Source organism: Scardinius erythrophthalmus (assembly GCF_964197995.2).
Source record: "Scardinius erythrophthalmus genome assembly, chromosome: 6".
Classification (NCBI taxonomy): domain Eukaryota; kingdom Metazoa; phylum Chordata; class Actinopteri; order Cypriniformes; family Leuciscidae; genus Scardinius; species Scardinius erythrophthalmus.
This window is the reverse complement of record NC_138226.1, coordinates 49110390-49125839: the sequence shown is the minus strand read 5'-3', so window position 1 is coordinate 49125839 and position 15450 is coordinate 49110390. Positions and strand designations below refer to the sequence as shown.

The 15450-nt window shown below is 43.0% G+C and overlaps 1 protein-coding gene across 2 annotated transcripts in view; it reads left to right on the top strand.

The window, feature by feature from the left end:
• The first annotated feature begins 241 nt into the window (after window positions 1-241).
• Window positions 242-15450, top strand: part of LOC308692496 (uncharacterized protein) — a 60092-nt gene continuing 44883 nt past the window's right edge. The window contains exon 1 of one of the 2 annotated variants that reach the window (XM_081368548.1): window positions 242-361. The gene's annotated coding sequence lies outside the window, so the exon portion shown is untranslated. The remainder of the gene's footprint in view (window positions 362-15450) is intronic. The other variant, XM_081368549.1, reaches the window with a different exon arrangement.

Here is a 15450-nt window from a genome sequence, read left to right as displayed (position 1 = left end):
CACGATGAACAGAATAGACAGCAGTGCGCTCATCATTGCTGAGGTCGTTTCCTCTGTAGAACTCGTATCCCCAGACTGAGGCTGGCTTGAGGAAGCAGAACTGGTCATATGAGATGCAACCAGGCATGGATGTGCCCCAGTAATAGAGGCCGTTTCTGCAGTTGGGATGCAGGTCGTATTCTACACCATCCGAGTCTTCATTCAAGTCTTTTGTTCTTCGATAAGTGCCCTTTTCTTGGAAGATGATGTAAAAATAGTTAGTGATTGCTGACCCGTCAATGGCTGTGGTTGAGAGGTAGTGGTCTCCGCCCTGGCAGTTGGGATGAAGGCTGAAAACTTTGGCATCGCTGTCTTTCTCCAGGTTGGTGACTCTGCGGTAGGAATTGCCCTTGATGACGTAAAAGTAGTTATAACTATCACCAATGTAATGGTCTCCATCTTGGCAGGCAGGGTGCAGACTACAAATAGAGATGTCTGTATCTTGATTTAAATACATTGTCTGCATAAAGCAGCCGAGATCAGAGCGGATTATATAATAGTAGGGGAATTTTGAACAGATGTCAATGCCTTTTGCTTTGCTCTTGGGAATAATGCCTTTCATCATGTCTGAACCTGCAACACAGAATAAACCAAACATTCAATCTCCACTAGGGCTGAGAAAAAAAAAATCGATTAACCTAGCTATAAAAAGACTATTTTAAAATCGATTTGTTTTATTACAGAATCGATATTAATTCAAATTAAATTGATTTATTTTTGTCCAGAAGTGAGCCAACAGTGGATGAAATGTGTTGTTATCTATGAGTGTTTAGTGACATAATATCCTCTTCAAGTGTTCGCGTGGAAGAGACGTGAGACTGAAAGCACTGAAGAGCCCTCGCGCTGCTCCTATACTGAGAGAGAGTTAAGACAGTAGAGCTACGATTCATCTTTAGAAGACTGTGATCTCGATTCAAACACACACACGATCTTCTTCCATTTCGTCAGTCGATTAAACCTTTGACAAAATCATATCGCATTATTCAGATCTGTGTTGGCGCTGCCCCTGGGACAGCTGTCATATAACAGCTTCACAAAACAAAACACAAACAGACTTTTCAACCTCATAGTATCATTATTTCTGTGATATATAGTTCAAATTATCATAGAAATACTTGGATTAAAGTTTAAAGTTCAAATATAAACAACGATGTCTACGATATTGGCCAAAATAGAGTAAATCAGCTTTTGATAGAAATTTAGACCATAAAATAACGCATTTATCAATTACATTGTTTGGCGACTAGTGACATTTAAAAAATGTATTTGTTTTATATGTAAATATGACTCAGCCTATAGACCAGGGATGTCCAATCCTGCTCCTGGAGGGCCACTGTCCTGCAGAATTTAGCTCCAACCCCAATTAAACACACCTGAACCAGATAATCAAGGTCTTAGGCATTCTAGAAACTTCCAGGAAGGTGTGTTGAGGCAGGCTAGAGCTAAACTCTGCAGGACAGTGGCCCTCCAGGACTGAGTTTGGACACCCCTGCTATAGACCTTATGTAGCCCCGCCCCTTTCGACTTCCGGTCTGTATTTTCACAGCGATCTTGCGTATTTATGAATGAACGGCTCGTTTTAAAATGTTCTCAGTCTACTGACATTTGTTAAGACATCTGCTTTAAACATTACAACCCTCATGATAACTTTTGTTAACTCTACAATAAGTAAATCCACTTCACAAGCTAATTACTCCTCGACAGTGATGCCATAGAGATATACAGAGCGACCGCAACAACGGAAGTTCAAAGACAATATTCTGAAGATGGCGGCGCACTCGTTTCTCTGCCGCATAAGGTCTATGCATCATGTACAGTCTGTATAAGTGTATGATATAACTTTTCCCCATGGTCTAGTGCTAAAAAATATTTTTTTTTTTTTCGCAATATATTGCAATATCGAATCGCAATGCAATTCTTAAAAAAAAAAAATGCAATACACACCAAATTAATATTTTAATCCTTCTATAGATTGAGCTCACTCATTACCAAAATACCTTACAAAAAGATAGCAACATAATTTTAATTTGTTAAATTGTTTAGATGATATAAGCAAATTTATATTGTAGCCATTTCTCAATTAACTTATCAGCTTATACAGGATGTCCTCATTCAACTAAATAATACAGATTCACACACTTAGAGCTTTTTATTGTTTCAAAGCAGCTTTACAGAGATAATAGGAAGATAATCCAACAAAGTTTGTTTCTAGAAGAAAATAGCGTCACAGTCCAGCTTAAGTAAGTTCAGTGATGGTTCATTTTTGTTTTAAACAAGTTATTAGTTTAGTTCATTTATATATATAGCAGCTCTGGTGAAAACGGCTCAGGGTACGACTGAGAACAGGGAACGAGACACAGTAAAAGTAAAGTAAAAAAATATATATTATTTTGCAGTATAGCAAGTAAGCCAACCGTTTTCATTTATTCTTATTTTTGGCTTCGCCTATAGTATACAGTATCATAAGACAATATTTTATATTTGTAATCCCCAATCACTCTCTCTTTCTTTAGGGAAAATTCTAAAGAACTTTCTATAGAAACTGTGTTTTACAGATGCACTTAGACTCTTATGAGCAATGTAATCAGTCTGATTGGAGTCTGCTAAATAGTTAACTGAAGTTTAATGACTGGATGTAAAGCAAACCCCAAACACATCATATCTTATGGTCCCCTAAGGAACTTTATAGAACATTTCTGACAGATTTTACAAACATACAAGCAAGTGTTTTTTAATCCAATATTTTATTAACACTGCAGTTATTCATGGTTACTATCTCCTATCCTCTGTATTTTATATTCAATATCTTCTTCTGACTTAAATATTCAATTTCTATGTATTTGATTAATTACTAGTTAGCATATTTATAAGGTCTGTAATACAAAATAACATTGGCTCCAGAAAACAGGTGTTCAAATGAACTATGAGTCCACAAGTGCTCAGTATTAGAAACATACTAACCTGTTGGACTGTAGCCGGAGTCAGAAGAGCAGCTTCTCCTCGATCGAGTCTGAGAGATGTTTATCTGACAGATTTCTGTCTTATATAAAGCTCTATAAAGGGCTGGACAAACACACCCACAGTCAGATCAGTCAGAAACAGCTCGGTAATTATTAACAGTTGGTCCATTGATGTGAAAAGGTATTTGGGTAACACTTTATAATAACTGCACGCTATTAATCATTAATAATATTAATATTAACTAAGTCCCTCAGTTGTCACCAGTGTGAAAAGATGGATCTCACAATCATTCAATCACTGCTAGTAAGGAGTCAAATATGCAGAAGATGCTGGAAAAGCAAAGAATGTGCAGGAGCTGGAGGATTTTACTGAAGACCATTGGGAAGTTTAACTGTTCGGGACAAACAAGGGACTCATCGACAACCATTGAAATAAGATAAAATAACAGTTGTGGATCATCCAGATAATTACACACAATATTAAAAATCAAGTGTAGGCCTATGTAATTTGTCTTGTAATTTGTGTATGTATTTTGTCTTGTGGACTATATACTTAATCTGTTGTGTAAAAAAGCTTTTTCAGGGCAGCAAAAAAAAAAAAAAAAAAAAAAAACGTTTTTATGATCCTTATTATAAAAAAAAAACATTAAAATAAACATTTTGGAGATTCTGCAAGGTGTATGTAAACTTATGACTAAAGTGTAAATGTGACAAAAATCATAACATCATTAGACGCCAAAATGTTGCTATGATTATCACATTCTCATGTTGCTATGGTTACTATGTCGCAATGTCATGACTCGCAGGACTTTAATTTAGCGGATCCACAACCCACATTTAAATGCAGTTATCACTCTTTATAATTTACAGTGTGAACTTAACCACTGGTTCTCTAGAAGCATGAAAAACAAAACTATTATTTAGACTGTCAATAGCGCTCCCTTTAAGCCATTACCGCGTTCTGCACTCTCACTAAAACTCTCGTCATAAACACTGAAGTTGTCCGCACTGCACAGTGATGTTTAAATAGTGTCCAGAGCCCGTCTACGGAGAGCCTGCCCACTCCCTATTAAGCTCTATTGTACCGAATTTTGGTTGTAGTACCACCAGAGCTCCACTGGGGGCGATGGCCATGAGTGCAAAATGAATGGGAGTCTATGGGGCTAGACAGCTAAATTTGTCTCTTTCACCCGATTGCCGTTGAGAAATCTCAGATCTGATTGTAGATTTTGCAAGTTCAACATGGGTTTTAGGTCGAAAGTTGAATGAAGGAGTACTTATGTCCTTTTGATTTCTTACAGGTTGAGTTGTTGTTGCCCATAACACGCTAGCATTCTGCTAATGAACACTGATTGGTCAGTGAAGGACTGATTACGACCAGAGATACCGCTTGATGGCATCGTGTCATCCGCAGCGGGACCAGAAACAAACAAAACAAAAACTCTTCTAGCACGTGTGTTTACCTGTGTCAGCTGTGTTGTCGATGCCTCGAGTGAAAAGAAAGTGCAGAGCGCGAAAAGCACCAGAGTGACTGAAGGATTGCCATAAAGCAGTATCTCTGGTCGTTCGATGTGTATGACGTCATTGACACTTTAAAAGACTTTTTAAAGCAAATAAGTGACTCAAAAAAATCCATCACCCAGCAATGTGTAATTTATTTGCATCTCCTTTCGAATTCAACATTCAAATTACTAGACAAAAAATTATATCCTGAGAAAAGTGGATTTTTATTGGTATAGCGCCATTGACCTCCATTCATTCTGCACTCGTCCTGTGAGCGCCCTCATATGGAATCAGAGAGGAACTGCAACCAGTTCAGAAGCCGGAAGTGTAGTGAGAGTGAAACTTCTCGCCATATTAGACATTCTCTGATAGTGTCTAGACAATGTTGTTTATGAGGGGATTTGCGAAAGGATAAAACTCGTGCTGAACATTTTGAGCGACTTCTCCGCATGGTGACTCTAAAACGCCTCTGATTGGCCACTGCATTCATGCGCTTAATATACATGTCTATGATTGGTTACAATGCTCAACACTGAAACAACACAATGCAAGTAGTTTCGTTTAGTTTTTGACTAATAATATATTATGTCCTCCAGTGCCTGGACTCGACTGTACTCAGAACATTTTCCGAGTCTAAAATGTCCGAGTCCGTGTCAAGTCCAAGTACAAATTCCCCCGAGTGGCTGACAAGTCCGAGTTCATTCAAACTTGACGAACAATCATTCGAACAATAATAATCTACAACCACAGCAGCAGGAGCAGCATAGCAAATCTATTCTGCCAAGACGAAATACAGTTGGTGGTCAACCAGAATCCCTATTACCGCCGTCGTTACCGCATTTTGAAACGTAAGTGGGGCTAATAGACCTTTCTCACAACTTCCGTATTTGTGACCGGAAATACGCAATCGTCGTGGTAATCTACTTCCTCCGCAGTCAAGGCAACATAAACACATGGCTCAAGTAACTAGCAAGAACTATTGACACGCTAATGATGTGTCATTTTAGTTAACAGGTCAGTAACAGTTAGCCTCGCTCTCTACTTACCTTGATATTTATGGCCAAATTCCGTGTGGAAAATTTTTTACCCTTTATTTCTTTTTTTCTTTTTTGTGACAGAGTTTTCCTCTACGAGTCGTCACATCAGCAAATGTAATATTTGGCAAATCCGTTAATGAAGTTGTGTAGACTCTTTGATCCATTTTAAACTTGCCCGCGTTTATGTTTTTCTGGTGTGTTAACGCTTGACAGGAACTCCGCTTCCACAACGATTACGTATTTCCGGTTATTGTGAGAAAGGTCTATGTCAATAGGGGTTATGTGGAACGCCCAATGTTCGAACCGGAAAACAGGTATAAGCATTTCCGGTTTGCACTTCGGTACGCATCTGCAGCGGTAGATGATCTCTGAGGTAACTTATTTTGCGCTTTTTTAGAATACAATTCTTATTTCTGTTTTAATTAAAATGTCACGAATGCTTAAGTATCAGAAAAATTTTTTTTATAAAAAAATAAATTGCAGTCTTCATTTGATTGTTTTAATCGTCTGCAATCAAATATAAAAGGTTAAACTACTGATAGCATACAAGTCTAAACTAACTTACTGATAGTTAGCTAACTCTACATCGGGTGCCATTAGCAAAAGCTACATATACTAACTTACATACCTTCATAATCATGAATAAATGAGGAGGCGTAAAAACTTAAATCCTTTATCTAACGGAGTACTCGAGGCTCTGGACGTCCGTTTGGCAATACGATGTACATCTGAAATGGATAGAATGGGTAGCTCCTGTAAACACCGGCTATAAAAGGTCGCCATTCCTACGCTGTGTTTACCTCAGTAGCTGACGACCGGAAGTAGTTATACCCGTTTTGTAGAACCCGGAAGTATGTTCCGCATAACCCCTATTAACAGTAAGGATGAAATACTACAACTATGGTAATTTCCAAATAAGCCTACAACAAACATGAACAATCAAAAAAAGAGCTATTGACATTTGCTGTACAATAATGAAACAACCTTTGATTTGGTGGAGTTGAAACTGCATGTTATAAAGTAATAATTTTATTATTAAATAAAGAAAATTTGGTTAATGTTGTTTAAATAAATGATCATATACAAGTTATAGTCTACAGATACATATAGACTATTATTTGTACGAACAGTGAGCTATTATATATCTGTAGGCTATCTGTTTATTAAAAACAGCACAAGGTCTTGTAAAAAACCTTTTTCATCATTTCATCAAGAATGAGTCTGATTGAATATGTAAAAAATAAATAAAAAAAATAAAAAAAAGATAGAATAGAACAAACTTTTAGAACAAAACAAATAATACAACTTTTTTTTTTGTTGTTGATATGCCTATTAGGCTACAACAGAATTGGTTATATTTAAAGAAAGCAAAAATGAAATGTGTAAAAGTACATTTTAAACAGAATAGAATAAACTTTTAGAACAGAAAAATAGAATCAAAAGTTAAAAACAGAGGCAACAATATAGCCTATATTTCATATTGTAGATGTTGGTGGGCAACAGAAGCCTATTCCTCAGGGAAGCAGCGCGATAACTAACAAACAAAAAATACACCAAAAGACCATCATATCACGCAGTCAGTGTAAATGTAATGAAGCTGATTATATTTACTATTCCACTGAGGAATGAGACGAATGAAGAGCTTCTCTCTCGTGTGCGCGCACACACTGACTGCTGGACAACCGCACTTCTGCGCTCTAGTAAAGTCGTGGTCGAGGGGTAGAACTTAAGTTTCCATGATTTAGATGACGCGGGTTCAAACATGGACTACTGTAATTTTGATATCAGTAATGCAGAGAGATTTGTCTAGTTCTAAAACTCTGTTACACCATATAGTTTATTTGCTTATATTTATAAAATAAAATTACCATGTATTTCCATTTTACACTGAGGAACAAATATGATCCAACAGAATGACTGAATTTACATCTGTATAATAATCCCAATCGTAATTTCAAAAGCAGTTCTGTTAAAAAACAGAAGAAAACTACAGAAAGAGTTTTTAAAAACATGGTTGTAAGCAAGTGTGATTTGCTAAGGGGAACGGGGATTACCATTTGGTCTAAATATCCTCCCATCCACAGTAATCATTGCTATACTTCACCAATAGACCATATAAAATATATAAAATAAAGATATGCAACACACACGTTTAAACGACAAACAATAAATCAGATCCAGCGCTTCTGCTCCTGTATTGAGAGATAATAACAGCGTGTTTCAGTTCCTGGTTCCAGTGGCCTTATGCATGCACGGCTTTTAGAAATGTCACAAAGCGTTTTGAGATTGTTTTGAATGAAATGTTGAAGTTTATAATAAGTGTTTTGGCACACCACGCCGAGAATAATGATCTTGTCATTAATTCGAGTAAAACAGAGGAGATCATATTTGGGTCTACATCTTATACTCATATAATGCCTGTTTTTATTCATCAGACAGAAGAGAAAAGAGTTTGTCTGTTGTGCTAAAAATACAGTTGTTTAATCAAATAAAATGTTGCTCAAGTATTGTATGTCCAACTCTGGAGAAGCTATATGATTCAGCTTATAACAATTTGTTAAGGCTAGCTAATAATATAGTTTCTGACCCTAATCATGTCCTGAATAATCAGTTTGTATTACTACCATCAAACCGGAGGTATAGAGTCCCCAGATTCCCCAGAAGTGAAGCTGAAGTGCATCAGGCTGTCTTAGAGTTGAATAAGACACTCGGTCAAAAATCGGGAGTGTAAGCGGAGGTGTTGTATAAGCATAGTATATGAGTCTAAGGTGTAATATAAAGTTTAAGAGAGTGTAATGTATAATGTGTACGATTTTTTGTGAGTGTAAATTGTTTGGTGTGAATCAAGTTGTATGTCGAAGTTTATTGGATGTTGAATGTTGTAAACATAGACACTGTCTCGCAAGACAGTCTAATCAGACTTGTCTGATAATAAAGTATCATATCATATCAAATATGATCTTTATTTCCCTGTTCATAGTCTGAATTCTTTTTTACCCATATACACTGCTCAGGAAAAGGCTTGTGAGCAATATATTCAGTCTGATTGGAGCTCAATGACTGGTTGTAAAGCAGACTCTTAACACGGGGGCTTTTATCATATCTTAAAGAGCTTTCTAAGGAACTTTTATAAAAACGTTCTGACGTGTTTTACACACGGCTATAAGGAAGAGGCTTGTGAGCACTATAACCAATATGATTGACCTGAGCTAACATGATGAACTAACAATGATCAGTTGTATTTTAACTAACGTTAACAAAGATTAATAACTTCAGTAACAAATGTTCATGTGTTGCCTTAACTAACGTTAACTAAAGTGACCTTATTGTAAAGTGTTGCCTATTGTTCTTTATCATTCTTTTGCACTTTAATCTGTTTGAAACATTTGTTTGTTTTATAAATTCTGTTTGTATGTTCAGTTCTCTTCGTTATAAGGAAATAAGTTATTGAGTCTGTTATAGTGGCCCTCATTTATCATTCTTGCGTAGAAACGGGCGTATATGTTGGTGTAAGATTATGCTTACACTCTTCTCACCGCCTGATTTATGAAGCTGTGCGTACCTTTGAAATCCAGGTGTACGCAATACCTGCCCTTGATAAATGCCGCGGCCGAAAACGAGCGTCATTAGAATAACACGCCCCTATATATTCAAGTCTCCGCTCCCCCCACGCCCTCATTTTACGCCATGGACACACGGAAGACGGCAAAGAAGAGAAACTTCTTTGAGAAAGAAAGAGAAACCAGGGAAGTGGAAAGAAACAAAATTGATTTCTAGATTTTTATTATTAATGACGCTTATTGTTATTTAGAAGAAGAATGTCTTTATTATTATTATTTGTATTATTATATTATTTAAAAGAAGAAGAATGTAATTTTTATTATTTTGTCAGTCTGAATTATTTTTTGGTCATTGAAAGCCTTTCATTACTGAACCCAGTCTGTGCACACCTGCCGGGCCTAACCCTGGCCTAACCATCGTTTTAAAGAATAGTACAACGGTGAGCGCGTCGAGTATAAACGCCTCGTCCGTTTGGGGAGGTGCGCGCGCAGTCTGCGGAGACTCGCACTGCGGAGCCAGGCGAAAGTATTTAACAAGGCTTGAAACGTCAGGTAAAGCGCACAGGCTCGCAACTTAAGGAATACATATGCCTACAATTCAAATGCTTTGGTAAAGTCACACAAATTAAACATTTAAGTCCATGTTGCACAAAAATAAACACTGAAGTTTATAATTACTATGTTGTTGTTTTTTTTACAGTGGGTCATAATATATCATATCTTTTAATTTGTCAGTGCGTTTTGTGGTGTTAGGAATTGTTTTTCTGCGCATTTCCACACTAACTCAAAACGTGCGTACACCACCTCCTGAGCTGGCGTAGGATCTGAGCGTGCCGTACGCCAACGTCCATATTGATAAATCTCAAAGTCACCGTGGTTTTGGGTGTACGGCAGGTGTACGCTGGAAATTTGGTGTACGCACTTTTGATAAATGAGGGCCAGTATGACCACACTTTTTTTGCAACTTATTTCAATATCATGATAATACCGAATACCGTGATAAAAGCTTCAGCAATTATCACAACATGAAAACTTGAAACCGTCACATGCCTAGCTGAGCTACATGGTTCTCTACGATAATTTTGTTCTACTGATTTGATGTCAGAGTGTTTGGTATTTGGCCCTTTTTCTTGTGCCAAATATATTGAAACCAAATGTTTGTACATAGCTAAATATTTGCTGACCGTCGACCCAGATCCTGGCTGTGAGCGGAGCGTTTTAAAGGATAGATGTAAGGGATAATCCACGGCTAGCTGTGTACTGTCAGAAATAGGGGTACAGTAGGAGTCCATTTCTGTCCCCCAAGGTACAATCTACTACACTAACGTATCCCTGGGTCAGGTGATGTCCACATGTGTGGTCCAGGAGCGACACCTGGGGCTAAACCTGGCCGATATGTGGGAGACCGAGCGAACCCGTTTCCTCGACACCCCCATATCCCAGGCTGGCCTCTTCGGCGGAGCAGTCGAGGACTTTGCCAAGCAGTTCTCGACTGCCCAGAAGCAGACTGAGGCTTTAAAACATGTCCTGCCCCGACGGCCCGCTGCTGCCTCCACTCAGCCGTCGGCACAGGCGCCTCAGTCTGCTCGCCGCTGAGGGTGCCTTGCCGCACGGCCCCAGCAGCAGCCTTCACCCGGGCTGCATCGTGGAGGAAGCCGCAGGAAGGCGCCACAGCCCTCTCCTGCCCCGCGCCCGCTAAACGGCAGGTGCCCCCTTGGTGTGACGGCCCACTCCACCTGGAGTGTGGCCTCCTCTTGGGCTCTAGTGCATGGCGCTTCGCTAACAGACATCTGCAGAGCTGCAGGCTGGGCGACACCCAACACATTCGCAAGATTCTACAATCTCCGAGTGGAGCCAGTTTCTTCTCATGTACTCGCTTCAACCAGCCAGTACTAGATTCTGCTCAGGTGTCTTCGCTTGCTCGCCATTCCTCTCCATGGACGGGATACGTGCGATATTTCCTCAGGTGAGCATCATAAGCCCTGAGTCTCCTCCAGCACTGTTGACGTCAACGTCAGAGTTATGCCACCGGCAGCTTTCGCGCTTGGCTAGGTGCCTCCATGTGCATGGTTCCCCCTCTGGGCGACCCCCACATGTGTACTTCCACTGTAAGCCTCTCTGAGCATGTGTCTTTCCCTCGGCAAGCCACCTTGCCACCCCTGGGGATGAAATGTTCCACCTGCGGGTGGACACCCAAGTGATACTCCATATGCAGCCCCTCGGGGTCATATGTGTATTCCAAGTCCCCCCCTTCGGGTTGGGCATGATTGCATATTTCCACTGAGATATGCTTCCCAGTGTACCTTGGTATTCCTGTGCTAAAGGAGAACTCCGGTCAATTTTAACATTGAGCTCATTTTTTTGTACATTTGGAGTGCTGTCAATACAGAGAACAACGACAAAAATCGGTGTTGCCTACACCGTGTTATCCTCTTTTTAAAATTTGCACCCTGTTGACTTCAATGGGGCAAGTTTTAAACCTGCTTTTCAGCTCTTAACATCCTTGATGTGTCATTACAAGTGCACAGGTCATGTGAGTGATTCCTTCGGAGTGAACGTGAGTGAATCTGACTGCAGTAGATGTGAAAGATATTAATAAAAATGATGTTTATTCAGCCAGCGCACATACCTGTATTTACATCCTGTTTTCGGTCGAAGTCCACAGTAGTCGATTGTCGAGTTCACGCGCGTGATCATAGGTACTAAGCCTAAGCGCGTGAACTCGACTTCAACCATTGAAGTCAACAGGGTGCAAATTTTAAAAAGAGGATAACTCGGTGTAGGCAACACCGTTTTTTGTCGTTGTTCTCTGTATTGACAGCACTCCAAATGTACAAAAAAATGAGCTCAATGTTAAAATTGACCGGAGTTCTCCTTTAAGTAGGAGCCCTTCGTCCGTGCCAGTCTCACGACAGGGAGCTCAGACTTACGCAGAGCACTGGAAGACAGCCGAGGTGGCGTGATTAGACTGGGAACCCCATATACTGGCGTAACTCGTAGTGACCACGAAAGGGAACGTCTTGCGCTCCAGATACAGTTGTGTGTGTGCCCGGAGCAGAAATGCGTTCCAGATACAGTTGTGTGCGTGCCCGGAGCAGAAATGCGTTCCAGATACAGTTGTGTGCGTGCCCGGAGCAGAAATGCGTTCCAGATACAGTTGTGTGCGTGCCCGGATCAGAAATGCGTTCCAGATACAGTTGTGTGCGTGCCCGGAGCAGAAATGCCCGGAGCAGAAATGCGCTCCAGATACGGTTGTGTGCGTGCCCGGAGCAGAAATGCGTTCCAGATACAGTTGTGTGCGTGCCCGGATCAGAAATGCGTTCCAGATACAGTTGTGTGCGTGCCCGGAGCAGAAATGCCCGGAGCAGAAATGCGTTCCAGATACAGTTGTGTGCGTGCCCGGAGCAGAAATGCGTTCCAGATACAGTTGTGTGTGTGCCCGGATCAGAAATGCGTTCCAGATACAGTTGTGTGCGTGCCCGGAGCAGAAATGCCCGGAGCAGAAATGCGCTCCAGATACGGTTGTGTGCGTGCCCGGAGCAGAAATGCCCGGATCAGAAATGCGTTCCAGATACGGTTGTGTGCGTGCCCGGAGCAGAAATGCGTTCCAGATACGGTTGTGTGCGTGCCCGGATCAGAAATGCGTTCCAGATACAGTTGTGTGCGTGCCCGGAGCAGAAATGCCCGGAGCAGAAATGCGCTCCAGATACGGTTGTGTGCGTGCCCGGAGCAGAAATGCCTGGAGCAGAAATGCGTTCCAGATACGGTTGTGTGCGTGCCCGGATCAGAAATGCGTTCCAGATACGGTTGTGTGCGTGCCCGGAGCAGAAATGCGTTCCAGATACGGTTGTGTGCGTGCCCGGAGCAGAAATGCGTTCCAGATACGGTTGTGTGTGTGCCCGGAGCAGAAATGCGCTCCAGATACGGTTATGTGTGTGCCCGGAGCAGAAATGCGTTCCAGATACGGTTTTGTGTGTGCCTGGAGCAGAAATGCGCTCCAGATACGGTTATGTGTGTGCCCGGAGCAGAAATGCGCTCCAGATACGGTTATGTGTGTGCCCGGAGCAGAAATGCATTCCAGATACGGTTGTGTGCGTGCCCGGAGCAGAAATGCGCTCTAGATACGGTTGTGTGCGTGCCCGGAGCAGAAATTCGTTCCAGATACGGTTGTGTGCGTGCCCGGAGCAGAAATGCGCTCCAGATACGGTTGTGTGTGTGCCCGGAGCAGAAATGCGCTCTAGATACGGTTGTGTGCGTGCCCGGAGCAGAAATTCGTTCCAGATACGGTTGTGTGCGTGCCCGGAGCAGAAATGCGTTCCAGATACGGTTGTGTGCGTGCCCGGAGCAGAAATGCGCTCTAGATACGGTTGTGTGCGTGCCCGGAGCAGAAATTCGCTCCAGATACGGTTGTGTGCGTGCCCGGAGCAGAAATGCGCTCTAGATACGGTTGTGTGCGTGCCCGGAGCAGAAATGCCTGGAGCAGAAATGCGCTCCAGATACGGTTGTGTGCGTGCCCGGAGCAGAAATGCGCTCCAGATACGGTTGTGTGCGTGCCCGGAGCAGAAATGCCCGGAGCAGAAATGCGCTCTAGATACGGTTGTGTGCGTGCCCGGAGCAGAAATGCGCTGTGCGTGCCTGGAGCAGAAATGCGTTCCAGATACGGTTGTGTGCGTGCCCGGAGCAGAAATGCGCTCTAGATACGGTTGTGTGCGTGCCCGGAGCAGAAATGCGCTCTAGATACGGTTGTGTGCGTGCCCGGAGCAGAAATGCGCTCTAGATACGGTTGTGTGCGTGCCCGGAGCAGAAATGCCTGGAGCAGAAATGCGCTCCAGATACGGTTGTGTGCGTGCCCGGAGCAGAAATGCCTGGAGCAGAAATGCGCTCCAGATACGGTTGTTTGCGTACCCGGAGCAGAAATGCGCTGTGCGTGCCTGGAGCAGAAATGCGTTCCAGATACGGTTGTGTGCGTGCCCGGAGCAGAAATGCGCTCTAGATACGGTTGTGTGCGTGCCCGGAGCAGAAATGCGCTCTAGATACGGTTGTGTGCGTGCCCGGAGCAGAAATGCCTGGAGCAGAAATGCGCTCCAGATACGGTTGTGTGCGTGCCCGGAGCAGAAATGCCTGGAGCAGAAATGCGCTCCAGATACGGTTGTGTGCGTGCCCGGAGCAGAAATGCCTGGAGCAGAAATGCGCTCCAGATACGGTTGTGTGCGTGCCCGGAGCAGAAATGCGCTCCAGATACGGTTGTGTGCGTGCCCGGAGCAGAAATGCCTGGAGCAGAAATGCGCTCCAGATACGGTTGTGTGTGTGCCCGGAGCAGAAATGCGCTCTAGATACGGTTGTGTGCGTGCCCGGAGCAGAAATGCGCTGTGCGTGCCTGGAGCAGAAATGCGTTCCAGATACGGTTGTGTGCGTGCCCGGAGCAGAAATGCGCTCTAGATACGGTTGTGTGCGTGCCCGGAGCAGAAATGCCTGGAGCAGAAATGCGCTCCAGATATGGTTGTGTGCGTGCCCGGAGCAGAAATGCGCTCTAGATACGGTTGTGTGCGTGCCCGGAGCAGAAATGCGCTCCAGATACGGTTGTGTGCGTGCCCGGAGCAGAAATGCCTGGAGCAGAAATGCGCTCCAGATACGGTTGTGTGCGTGCCCGGAGCAGAAATGCCTGGAGCAGAAATGCGCTCCAGATACGGTTGTGTGCGTGCCCGGAGCAGAAATGCGCTCCAGATACGGTTGTGTGCGTGCCCGGAGCAGAAATGCCTGGAGCAGAAATGCGCTCCAGATACGGTTGTGTGTGTGCCCGGAGCAGAAATGCGCTCTAGATACGGTTGTGTGCGTGCCCGGAGCAGAAATGCGCTGTGCGTGCCTGAAGCAGAAATGCGTTCCAGATACGGTTGTGTGCGTGCCCGGAGCAGAAATGCGCTCTAGATACGGTTGTGTGCATGCCCGGAGCAGAAATGCGCTCTAGATACGGTTGTGTGCGTGCCCGGAGCAGAAATGCCTGGAGCAGAAATGCACTCCAGATACGGTTGTGTGCGTGCCCGGAGCAGAAATGCCTGGAGCAGAAATGCGTTCCAGATACGGTTGTGTGCGTGCCCGGAGCAGAAATGCGTTCCAGATACGGTTGTGTGCGTGCCCGGAGCAGAAATGCGCTCTAGATACGGTTGTGTGCGTGCCCGGAGCAAAAATGCGCTCTAGATACGGTTGTGTGCGTGCCCGGAGCAGAAATGCGCTCCAGATACGGTTATGTGCGTGCCCGGAGCAGAAATGCGCTCCAGATACGGTTGTGTGCGTGCCCGGAGCAGATTAATGAATTATCCTAAAGTGTTACCGCGTACGACACTACAGTACACA